At 42.7% G+C, this 13,527-nt stretch overlaps 1 protein-coding gene across 2 annotated transcripts in view; it reads right to left on the bottom strand.

The window, feature by feature from the left end:
• The window catches only part of ANKRD6 (ankyrin repeat domain 6), a 122,767-nt gene extending 114,553 nt beyond the window's left edge, over positions 1-8,214 (bottom strand). Inside the window, exon 1 of one of the 2 annotated variants that reach the window (XM_084827092.1) lies at positions 7,963-8,214. The gene's annotated coding sequence lies outside the window, so the exon portion shown is untranslated. The remainder of the gene's footprint in view (positions 1-7,962) is intronic. The other variant, XM_084827093.1, reaches the window with a different exon arrangement.
• Positions 8,215-13,527: the final 5,313 nt, after the last annotated feature.

Below are 13,527 nucleotides of genomic sequence, written 5' to 3'. Positions count from 1 at the left end.
GAAGGGTGTGATAAAAATTTCATATGTTTCCAGCAGCCTCACAGCATCTCTGCCATGCTCAAATGTTTTTTGTGGTTGTGACTTTCTAAGACTTTCTTGTCTACACAGCCCTGCCTCCTAGAGGTCCTTGGACAAGTCCCGCAGCCTGTGCCCTGAGCCCAGATGTCCCCTAATATTTCCTAAAATAACATGCTGCTATCACCTACTGATTTACAGAGACCAGCAGGAGTCTGCCTTATATATACTTGGCTGTGCAATTCAAAGCCAGCATGTGGGGTGAGATAGGCTAACCAGACTAAACCTCATTCATTAAATTAAATCCACATGTAGATTTATTGATGGAAAACAACAGCTAGAATAGTAATTTGATGTAGGCCAACAAATAACAGGTCTAATATCCTAACCAAACATAACTGACTCTCATCTTTAACAGCTATTGTAACCACCAATCATTTACTTCATCCTTCTTCTCTCTCTCTCTCTCTCTCTCTCTCTCTCTCTCCCCCCTTACTCTCTTCACTGTCTTCAACTCCCTCTGACTTTCTCAGCTGACTCTCCCCATCTGCCACCCACCATTTCATCACATTCTTCTACTGTCAATCATTCCTCTACTCATTCTTCTATTATAGTGGTGATAATTGCCTGAAGGTAATACACGTTTTTCCCATGGGTGAAATCCAATTCAGTTTTTTGCTGATGGAATTGCTTCCATCAGTGGAACCGGGAAGGGGCAATTCCTTCTCCTCCAGGCAGCTCCCTGTGCACCCTTAAAATCTGATCCAGATGGTTAGGGGACCCTCTAGAGCAGATTTTTGGTGGCACAACAGTCTGCATGGGAAGGAAAGAGGGAGAAAGGCCCATTGTGCAAGAACTTGGTTTATGCACCGTGACACTGCAACCTCCGTTAGAAATTTACTTATGAATGTAACCTTCAGTTGCTGTCTTTTTCTTCCTTTCGGTCTTTTGCTAAATACAGGGCCATTACGTCTTCTTTTCCTTAAAAGTATACCAAAAGCATCGTTTTGCTTCTTAAACAGCAACCAAAACATTGCTATTTATGATCTTCACTATTGTGTAATAACTTTTCGGTCAGTAGCAGAGTGTTCTGGAAGACTGAAATGCTCTCCCGCTGGTTTCCAAATGTTGCTATTATTTTCATAAGTGACAACAGACCACCAACAGAGACACAATCCTAGGGTCTACTCCTGCAACAAACCAAGATGCCAATTCTGTCCCCATATCCATTCAAGCAACACTTTTACAGGACCTAATAATACCAACCATATCATGAGGAGTTCATTCACCTGATTATCCCCACACATATGTCACCATGTGCCAACAATGTCCCTCTACAGTCTACATAGGACAAATCGGTCAGTCTCAATGCAAAATAATAAATGGACACACATCTGACATTCTATGACGTGTGTGTGAACTGACCTACAGTTGCTTTATAAAACTGAATTGTTTACACATAGAAGAAAATAAATACTTTTCAGGATATAGATTTTGTGGTGGCAAGATTCCTATTTTCAGCAAGGGAGGGAAGTGTGGGGAGTTATTAACAAAGAGAGTAATGGACAAAACCAGTTCAGATGTATGTTATTTAATTTTTACAGACACACATTAAAAATTAAAAACAAGAGATGCACTGAACAAATATTTTGATGGGTATCTTTAACTCAATCACTTACAGGAGAGTAAGAAACATTTTAAAGAATTAAACAGATAACAACTATCAGCGCCTTCGGCAAATTCTGGCACCAAGGCTTGTGTTCCTTTTCAAGTCATAACTCATCCTAGCTTTAAATTTCACTTCGAGAGGAAGCCAAGCAGACAAGAGACACAAAACTAATTTTAATCTAATATGAATTTATTTTGTATGAAAAGCAGAGGCCTGAAATATAAATTAGCTCCATATGTGATGTTTTATCGCAATTCATCCGTATCATGTTTCACCTCACATGAAGACCACAGGACATTCTCCAGTTCCATTCTAAATAATTACATGGTTTCTGTGCACTTACGGATAGATCTACACACAGATTGCAAAATGTATCTTGTACATGTATATCTACATTAGCTAGGAGGCAGTTTTCTATCATTTTTCATATACTTTCTGGAGTCAAAAGCTTCATAAATGTGTGATATGCAAGCCTTTTGACATATTTCATTTCTCCCCCCCCCCCCCGCCAGCTACATGAATTTTCTTCAGTATTTGTACTTTGACTGCACTACTGTAATATTCAGTATAAAACTTAAGGGGACTAAATCCATTCCTGTTCTTAACTGCCTGAAGCAAATTGCAGCTCATCTCTTCAAGAAGATCAGGCACTGCAGTGTGAAGGTATTTTGGAATATACAGATACTGCATTTGAAAGACAGAAGAGTTCTCTTTTGACTACATGCTTAAGGCACGTAATGGAGAAAATCAACACTTTTGGAATGGGCAAGACATGATCATCAGCCACACAACATCTAAAAAAGCCATTTAAAGCATTGTGAGGTGGTGGCCCTGTACAAAGCAAGCTGTTACTGACAAAGCCGTGACTGCTGCAACATTCACTTTTTCAAAAACCGCTAGACATACTTTTGGTGTGGCTGTTAAGTGCCTGCCAATATCGAATGGGAAACGGGAAGGACGATCTTCCAACATTTGGCATAGACATACAGTGGTGCACTGGCAAGACAGAGATGGACTATTCAAAATTCAAACCTTGAGTATGCTAAATTACAAAATTCCATTTAGTAGTTCTGTGTCACCCATACATAATCATGTTTTACAACAAACAAGTTTTCCTTTTACTAAAAAAACTGAGTTCTTAGGACCTTTATTTTTACTACTGTAAATACAATACTTTAATCAACCATGCGGTTCAGGAGGCAGAAAATGTGTTGTGTTTTAAATGCCTCCTGAAAATGTACTTGTTTTCGTAAATTTTCCCTGGCTTGTAATCTGATTATCATGATACTGTTCAGCTTGAAGTGTTTCTTTTCATTGTATCTTTTTATTTATTGATCTTTGTTAGGGTAGTTGTAATGGCTTATTAGTAGTGTATTTTAACAGCAATCTGTAAAATATTTTTGTATGTATGTAAACCACTTAGGGTGCAATCCTATAGGGATAGGCGGTCGCCTCCAAATTCGGAGGCAACCACCTATCCAATGCAGGGCAGGAGAAGCACAGAGGGGATCGTTCCGTCCACACTTCTCCTGCCCTGCATTTGCAGCTAGACAGCCAATTTCGGCTGTCTAGCCACGGGAAGACGGAGCGGGGGAGAAGGCTGGCAGACAACACATAGGATGTGTCGTACCAGCATTTCCGCCTTCCCCACCCCAGAACGCCCCCCAGAACACCCTGGTTTGGCTGCTCCACACTCCTCTTCAGAGCGCGGAGCATGGGCTCCAAGGTCCGTTCCCGGAAAACCAGATATCCTATGGCCGTCTAGCCGTTGACTAGCGGCCACAGGATTGCTCCCCCCCAGATGTTATTATATTAAGCAGTATGCAAGTATTATTAGTAAATGAGTAATCAATAAATCAAAACATAGGTCAAGACACTACACAAAGCGACTCTGATAAGGGCCCTACTGGAATAACGACTAAGGAGATTACACTTCAACACTTTTTTCAATGGCAGTTGAAAAATCTTTAGCTGCAATCCTGCTTAAAACCCACTGACCCAGTTTGGACGATCAAGCAGCCCATGGTTAGCAAACCACGGGTTGTTTGTAAATATAAACTGGTGATCAAGCACACTGGTTCCCACCCACCTGCTTCTGCTTTCAATTAACAATCCAGGAACATCCCATTCCTGGATTGTTTTGTGATATCAAAACCTGGAACTCTGGGTTGTTTAAGGATTTAAAAAAATCAGAGTTAACCCTATAATTGTTGGGTTAACTCTGTATTGTTTAACCCATAAGCATCCCAGACTTTCCAGGTTCTGGTATCACAAAACAACCCAGGAATGGGGGGTATTCCTGGCTTGTTATTTAAAAGCAAAAGTGATGAGCAGGTGGAAGGCAGTGTGCTCGCTCCCGTGTGCCCTGAGAATTCTTGGGTTAAACAACCCAGGAATTGGCCATGATATGCAAACTAGGTCATTCACATCAATAACATTTAAGTAGCCTATTTGTGCCCAATATTGTAGCCTTTGTCCTCATGGAGACCATCTACCATGTGAACAGAATCCTTTTAAGTTTTCAAATAGTATCAAAAGCCTGGATGTAGAAAAATGATATTTCAAACACCTCTATCACTAAGTGGGGCAGAAATCCAATAAATATGTTGAAACTGCCTTTTCAGCAGGCGCTGTTGATGTATTCTTCTGAAAGACAAGGAGATGCAACACCAGACCTCCGTCCATTCTTCCATTATTATTGTAATCTTTCATATAAGCCTATGCAAACAGATATCAAAAAATCATGGCACACAGCCAATTTCAAGCAGAATATATGTCTTTAATGTTTTCTCACATGTTACCTCAGGCAATGGTAATTATTATGCTTTTCTATTTCCAATTTTAAAAGAGGCAGGGAGCTTCATTGTTTATACAGTTATGGAAACAGATCATATCTGTTTATATTTTAATATGCTGAACTCACAAGGTATTATACTCTGGAAATGGGGTATTGAAATGCACTCACCTAAAACAGCATTAACCCTTAAAACATTAACTTTCTGCCAAAGTTCCCACCAAGATAAGAACTTTCCCATTCAATGGTTAATTATTTTTCTCATAATTAGGGATGTATGGATTTTGTAAAATCCATTCTGCCTGCGTTTTGTGGACTGTCAGGTGCCTTTTGTTCCATCATCTGCTCATTGGTAGAATCGGATTTTTTCCAATTTCCTGAATTTACACAAATTTGCATTTGCCCAAATTCTCACTTGCGCAAATTTGCAAATCCCCCCCAAAATGCACATTTTCATGTTTTAGCCTATAGGGGAAATGTGCATTTCAGCCAGTGGTTTTTGTTTTTTGTTTTACTTATTTTTCTATGACTAAATTTGCGCAAAATTCTGGAAAGTTAAAAAAAAATGGTCCACAAGTCTGCAGAATCCATACGACTTGGGAAAAGCTGGTCTGCTGATGGAGTTGCATATCAGATTCATTAAAATCTGAATTTATTTGATTCCATTATAGATTTCTCCAACATCCCTACTCATAACAGATTCTGACCAATGCTTACTCATAGCAGTCAGTCATTGATGTTACCCAATTACTCCAAGCATTCTGTATTTATATTCTGTATGAGTAAATAAACTAGGGAAGACAAGATAGGTGACAGTTTATTATATTTGGCAACCCACCGATACATACTTTTAAATATTTTTATCCCACTTTCCTGCTTGCAATAAGTATACACCAGGGCTTACAATAGTAATAAAAATATACAAAAATAATAGAAATAAACAATCAAAATATTAAATAATACCAAAGCAGCATCCGAGTAGTAGAGACAAGTTAAACCAAATCAGGAAAACAAAGCAAAATAATGCCCAGAGTACCTCGGCGGAGAGAGGGCAGGTTCATATAGGAGCCTAGAGGAAGCAAGTAGCCTGTGGAGTTGGCACAACATTGGTAATATGTTCTCCCTATGGAGAGTTCCAGTTAGACATCTCACCACAACATTCTGTATCAGTTGAAGCTTCTGTACAATTCTCAAAGGTGGCCACCCCATGTGATATACTACAATAATCTAGATGATGCAAAGGCATGCATGATGATGACCGGATCAGATTAAGGGCCGCAAAGCATTTGGGATACTCCTTCTATCTCAAGATGCTCTTACTGAAAAGAGAAGGGGTTGTGTGCTCTCTATGGCGGACTCCACACTCTGGTTCAGATAAAGATATTAGACCCATATCCACAAACACCTGAATGTTACACCAGATCAAACTGTTATCTGCCTAGCTCAGTACCCTGACTGGCAATGGCTCTTCACCGTCTCAAGGAGATGGTTTGCCACAACTGCCTTCTTTGTTCATTGATTGTAAGCGGTTCTGGGAGCCTTTTTGGCTGAGAAGCGGGATAAAAATACAATAAATGAATAAATGGGACCCGCTATCCTTTTAACTGGAGATGCAAAGAACTGAACCTCCTCTCTTATGGATGCGAAATAAGTGCACTACCACTGGGCTATGGTCCCATCCCTGATATCCATTTGCAATCTGAAACACTACTCCAAGTAGAATACATGAAGGAGGATTCTGTGTTTATGGTGAATTTTAGTCTACTACGGAGTCTAGCTTCATTTTTAGTTGTCTTTTATGAGAACCGTGTTTATGACCCCAAGTGTTATAACTGTTGTTTTAATTAAGTTTTGTTGTTGTTGTTTTAATTAAGTTTATAACTGAAAATGCATTTACTATATGTGTGGTATACCTATATACTTGGAATATACAGTCGAAAGCACTTCCCAGTCGAAAGCACTTTTCACACAGTGAAAAACCCACATGTGTGTGTGGGGGGGGGGGAGGACAGTCACACATAATAACCTACATGTGGGATACACATTATATCCTACATTAAGGTACCTGTTGTTTAGGAACTGTGTAACATGAGAATAGACCTCCCCTTCAGAAGGTAAAGCAATGGCAGGTGACAGGAAGAGGTGAGAAAAGGCTGCAATGCTTAATTTTAAAAATGAAAGGTTTTGGCAGCAACCCAGCCACGAGGCAATAAGGTGGAAAATATAGGGTACCAAGTGGGAGACAGACATATCTGATCCATTGGGCAGAATCCACCCAGAAGTTCTCCTGTGCAAGCCCTGCTGAAATGAGCAGGAGCTGCATAACTGCTTAGGGATTTGATTATATTAAGGGCGCAATCCTATGCATGTTTAGACAGAAAAAAAGTCCTACAGCTCCCAGCATTCCCCAGCCAGCCATGCTAGCTGCAGAATGCTGGGAGTTGTAAGACTTTTTTCTGTCTAAACATGCATAGGATTGCTCCTTACGTGGCTTATAAATTTTGCTAATAAATAAATAAATAAATATGCATTTAAAGGAGGCTTACACATGATAATTTCTCAGATTGTGGCCAAATGGAAGAGGGTGTGTTTCTGTGTGGGGTGGGGGGGTGCATTAGGATTGTCCAGGTCACGTTTGTACCAGGCCCTGGTACAAACCTCCTTGGAAGCCCCATCACCTTGCTCCTTGGAAGCCCCATCACCTAACCCAGGGGTGGACAGAAGGTAGAGTGAGATCTGCTGGTAGATCACTGGCCGATTTGCAAGAGATCAACAAGGGTCTCAACAGACAGAACAACACGGATCCCTTATCACCCGAAATTAATCTCCTAAAATGAAGACCAAGAGTGGATATTTGTTTGAGAGAGCTGTGAACTGAAGTTCCGGTACTGAACGCAAAGGGCACCTTTTCCCAAGTGTATGATCTCCCCTCCCCCTAATCTGTACCTGCCCCAGGTTGGTGGATCTTCGATTTCTAATTTTAAAAAATAAAATAAAACACATCCTGCAAGCCTGAAATCTGCCCACCCCGGGTCTAACGGTGCATACAAACAGAGTTCCCTACTCTCACATGGGCCAGCTGTTACTACTCTCTATTGTGGGAAGCACTGAGCTCATGAACAGAGCCCGTTTTGCCTTTATTGCCCCCTCACATAAGCTAGGCACACTAAACTTGGGCATGTCAAAACAGGCTCGGGGTTTTAGTTCTGGCTCAGATTAAAGCCTGGAAGGTTCTGAGATTAGGAGGCGGGGCGGGAAAAAGAGACAATGCTTACAGCGGCCACACGATCATACTACCGAGATGGGGGATGGGGGGAGAGAGAAAGCATCCTATAGGTAGCTAATATATTCAAAGATTCCCGCCCCCCTTGTTTACAGTACCGTAGACAAAGTGCAAGAGGCTGAGCTTTGCCTGCAGAGCCCATTTCTGCACACAACAAGAAACGACACTCACCTCTCAATAAAATACTAAAGCAAGTCCTACCTTTTCACTTCTGTCCCAGGAAGCTGTTTACACACATCCCCCTTCGGTAGGCGATGGGCTTGAGGAAAGCGGGGGGGGGGGGACTTGTGTCCCTTGAGCTGCCCCCGCAGGAGCGCTCGATTTGGTCTCTCCTTGCTCCACCCTCAGGAAAAGGGTTTGTAAAGTTACTGCGAAATCTTCCCCCTACTCACTCCGCAGGTAACTTTACTTTTGCTCCCTGGGTGACTCAGTCAGTGTGTTCATTCGTAATCCGCTCCAGCAGTGCCATCTAGCGGCCGCATTTGGAAACGGCAAAAGACAACAAATTGGGGTTCGTTTTGGGGTGCGACATCTAGCGGCCATAGTCCGGAACAACAAAGCGAATAGGGTGGGTTGTTGAAAGATCCCGGAGAGTTCTGAATTCCCGTTCACTCGTGCACGTCTGCGATCCTAAACTCGGGCCGGCGGGGTGGAGTCTCACAGAACATCATGGGAGTTACTTATCAGTACGCATGTTTAGGATCGCGTTGCATAGCGTGTGGTTGGAAACACAGATGGTCAAAGATGCAACCTTTTAAGTGAGCACACAAATTCTTAAAAAAAAAAATTACTCAGACACTGACTGCAACCTTGAAGGTAATTTGAATATGTGAAATAGCTAACACAGATCAAACACCACAATCACAGGCTGCATACTACATGATATGCTTCTTGTTCAGTTGTTAAGTCATGTCCGACTCTTCGTGACCCCATGGACCATAGTACGCCAGGCCTTCCTGTCCTCCGCTCTCTCCCGGAGCGTGCTCAAGTTCATATTCATTGCATCGGTGATGCTATCTAGCCATCTCATCCTCTGCCATCCCCTTCTCCTTTTGCCTTCAGTCTTTCCCAGAATCAGAGTCTTTTCCAGTGAGTTTTTTCTTCGCATTAGGTGGCCAAAATATTTGAGCTTCAGTTTCAGTATCTTTGGTATTCAGTATTCCAATGAGCAGTCAGGGTTGATTTCCTTTAGGATTGACTGATTTGACCTCCTTGCAGTCCAGGGGATTCGTAGGTCCCAGGGACCCCCTTGCAGTCCAGCACCACAGTTCGAAAGCATCAATTCTTCGGCACTCAGCCTTCCTTATAGTCCAGCTCTCACAGCCATACATTAATACTGGGAAAACCATAGCTTTGATTAGACGGACCTTTGTCGGCGAGGTGATGTCTCTGCTTCTTACTATGCTGTCTAGGTTTACCATAGCTTTCCTCCCAATGATCAAGCGTCTTTTAATTTCATGGCTACAGTCACCGTCTGCAGTGATCTTGGAGCCCAAGAAAATAAAATCTGTCACTGCTTCCATTTCTTCCCCTTCTATATGCCAGGAAGTGATGGGGCCAGATGCCATGATCTTCGTTTTTTTAATGTTGAGTTTCAAACTAGCTTTTGCACTTTCCTCTTTCACCCTCAACAAGAGGCTCTTGAGATCCTCTTCGCTTTCCGCCATTCGGGTGGTATTGTCTGCGTATCTGAGGTTGTTGATAATTCTCCCGGCAATCTTAATTCCGACCTGTGATTCATCCAACCCAGCGTTTCTCATGATACTCTGCATATAAGTTAAATAAGCAGGGCGACAAGATGCAGCCTTGTCGTACTCCTTTCCCAATTTTGAACCAATAGATTGTTCCATGTCCAGTTCTTACTGTTGCTTCTTGACCCTCGTACAGGTTTCTCAGGAGACAGGTAAGGTGGTCTGGTACTCCCATCTCTTTAAGAATTTGCCACAGTTTGTTGTGATCCACACCATCAAAGGCTTTAGCGTAGTCAATGAAGCAGAAATCAACGTTTTTCTGGAATTCTCTTGCTTTCTCCATGATCCAGCGAAAGTTGGCGATTTGATCTCTAGTTCCTCTGCCTCTTCGAAACCCAGCTTGTACTTCCGGTAGTTCTCGGTTCACATACTGCTGAAGCCTAGCTTGTAGGATTTTGAGCATCACCTTGCTGGCATGTGAAATGAGTGCAATTGTGCGGTAGTTTGAACACTCTTTGGCATTGCCCTTCTTTGGAATTGGAATGTAAACTGACCTTTTCCATTCTTGTGGCTACTGTTGAGTGTTCCAAATTTGTTGGCATATTGAGTGCAGCACTTTAACAGCATCATCTTTTAGGATTTTAAATAGCTCAGCTGGAATACTGTCATCTCCGCTAGCTTTGTTGTTAGTCACTGCCTTGTTGTGGCGAAGGGGCTTGCATAACTCAGTGAAGCCATAAGCTATGCTGTGCAGAGCCACCCAAGACGAACAGGTCGTGGCAGAGAGTTCTGACAAAATGTGGTCCACTGGAGAAGGAAATGGCAACCCACTCCAGTATTCCTGCCAAGAAAACCCCATGGAACGTATCACAAGGCTAAAAGACATGCTACAATACCATTAATTATGGGACTTCATTCCTTTATGTGTGGGTCATGTAAAGTGGGACTTACCAAGGCTTATCTGTTTTCAAGCACCTGTACTCATTAATAGAAATATAACATAGTATTTCAAAAGTGATAAATAGCAGAATGGATTTCTCTCGCCACTGACAAGTCAACAGAGAGGTCAGTAGCTCCGTTTAACTGAAACAGGCCAAAGGCCAGTTCTGAAGCCATAATACACATTTAGAAATAGTTACTGCACTTTAAATAGAAATACAATACATTTCACCATAGTGGGGAAGACTGTGGCCTTACAAGCATGAGACATATATAAAACGTAGTGGGAATGTGTATAGAAATATAACCACAAAGATGAGGTTTAGTTGAATATATGGGTAAATGCCAATTTCAGCTTAGAATTTCAGTTACAAGTTGGTTTTGCAATACCTTTCTGTCTCTTGCTCCTTGCTTCCTCCAGTTATCTGACTGAATCCAAAGCTCTTCTGTTGGAGAACGTTTCCCTGGATCAAGCCTGTTCTCTCTTAGGCCTCTTCCTCATCTGGGATAAAATCCAACAAAAGACTTACTTAAAGTAGACTGAAGTCCCATTCATTTCAATAGGTCTACTCTAAGTAGGACTTACATTGTATTTTACCCATCTTGTCCCCATTGCCTTTATCCATTGCCTTAACCAGCTCCCTTCCCATACATGTAAATTGTTGTGAGGATAAAATGGAGAGAAGGAGGACCATGTAAGCCACCTTGGGTTCCTTGTGAGAGGAAAAAAGGTGGGATATAAATGTAAAAATAAGGTAAATAAAATAAAATATCTGCTTGTCTATTTGCAACCCATAAATATGAAATCTTATACATATGTCACTCAAGGTATGCTGATTTCTAAAACAACAACAACTGATAATTTGACAGTTTTAGTCAAAACCCAAGGACATTAAGGACACAATCTGAGGCATGTTTGGACAGGAAAAAAAATCCTACAACTCCCAGCATTCCCAAGCCATCCATGCTGGCTAGAGAATGCTGGGAGTTGTAGGACTTTTTTTCTGTCTAAACATGCATAAGGTTGCACCTTAAGTTTACCACATAACATAAATCAATGCATTCCACAACAAGCCAAATTGCACCTAGGCTGGAATGTTGGGTGGTGACAATTCTGTTGTCTCTTTACATACTTTGGTTAGACTGATCTGAGAGACTTCTAGTAGCAGCCAAGAGTGTGTATCCATTGCAAAATGCAAGCTTATCTACTAGTATGTATACATCTGTCTCAAAAGGTACATTCTACTTTATGCACGTGGAGAGATGATGATGATGATTGAATGATAGATAGATAGATAGATAGATAGATAGATACAGATTTGAAGATATGTGTTGACATTTTGTATGTTGACATACAGCCAGGGCCAGAAATATTGGAACAAGGATGACTGTTTTAGCAATTGGCCTCTGTACACCACCACATTGAAGTGGAAAGGAAACACACCCAGATGGGAGCGAAGTCAGGACTTTCAGCTGTAATTCAAGGGGTTTGACAAAAGTGGGGCACTAGCCATTCAGGAAGTACAGCCAGTAGCATGCACACACACCCCATCGCTGATGGCTCATAAGTAATGGAACGAATGGCTGACAAGCAGCTGCATGGCCAGGTGTGGCCTGTTTCCTGGGTACCCCATGACCAATCAAGCAGATAAAAGGCCTGGAGGTGGTTCTGAGTGTTACATTTGCATTTGGTAGCTGTTCACTGGAACTCCCAACATGAGGTCCAAAGAGGTGTCCATGCGAGTGAAGGAAGCCATCATTAGGCTGAGGAAACAAAATAAACCCATCAGAGAGATAGCAAAAACATTGGGAGTGGCCAATACAACAGTTTGGAACATCCTGAAAAAGAAGGACTTAACTGGCAAGCTCAGCAACAGCAAAAGGCCTGGAAGACCACGGAAGACAACTAAGGCAGATGACCGCAGAATTCTGCTCATGGTGAAGAGGAACCCTTTCACAACATCTAGCCAGGTCAAGAACACTCTTGCAGAGGTAGGCATGTCATTGTCAACATCTACAGACAAGACACAGCTTTATGAATGTAAATACAGAGGCTTTACAACAAGGTGCAAACCACTGGTAACGCTCAAGAACAGACAGGCGAGATTAGCCTTTGCCAGCAAACACCTAAAAAAGCCTGCCCAGTTCTGGAATAAGATTCTTTGGACTGATGAAACCAAGATTAACTTCTACCAGAATGATGGAAAGAGAAAAGTATGGAGAAGGAAAGGAACAGCTCATGATCCACAGCATACCACATCATCTGTCAAACATGATGGAGGCAGTGTTATGTAGGGATGTCAGAGAATTCTGCCACGGATCTCGGGGAGGCCAAATGCCAGTGCATTCGGCCCCCCGAAATCGGTGGCGGAACGGTCTGCCACCCCCCCGCTTCCCCCCCCCCGGGACGGGACTTACCTTGGGCGGATCTTCCTGGTGGCAGCGGCGGCGGTGCGGCGGTGGCTGGTCTTCCGATCGGCTGCCGCCACCACCATTTCCAGTTTAAAAAAACAAAACAAAACATGATAGGCTACGTAAAGATTTACGTAGCCTATCACGGCTAGATTTTTAAAAAACACTGTGATAGGCTACGTAAATGTTTACGTAGCCTATCACGGCTGATTTAAACAAAAAACAAAAAAACGTGCATACACCCTACGCTATTTGCATTCCCCTCATTTTTGCCGTCTTAGTCTATGTAAGTGTTTACGTAGACTAAGACGTGCCAAAATAAGGAACACAAATGGCGGCGCCCATGGGTGCCGCCATTTGCGTACGCGCATTTTTTTTTTCTTTTAAATCAGCCGTGATAGGCTACGTAAACATTTACGTAGCCTATCATGGCTGACTGCAGGGACACAAACGGCGGCGGCTACAGCCGCCGCCATTTGCGTCCCTGCTAGCCAGTGGCCAGATGTCCGGCCGCTGGCAGAGCCGGCCGGTGGCTCCGCAGAATCCCTGCGGAGTAGAGCCGGCCGGCCAGGATTCCGGGGGGGAGGAACGGAGCGCCTCCCCCCCGGCCAGAATTTCGGGCGGAGGGACGGAGTGCCTCCCCCCTCTGCGAATGTCTCCCTTCGAAAAGGTAAGTGACTTTTGTACATCCCTAGTATTATGGCATGGGCATGTATGGCTGCCA

Source organism: Heloderma suspectum, chromosome 1 (genome assembly GCF_057233095.1).
Source record: "Heloderma suspectum isolate Gila_16-S chromosome 1, 16-S_ref, whole genome shotgun sequence".
In the NCBI taxonomy this organism is placed as follows: domain Eukaryota; kingdom Metazoa; phylum Chordata; class Lepidosauria; order Squamata; family Helodermatidae; genus Heloderma; species Heloderma suspectum.
The sequence above is the reverse complement of the archived record's forward strand: the minus strand, read 5'-3'. Positions and strand labels throughout refer to the sequence as shown.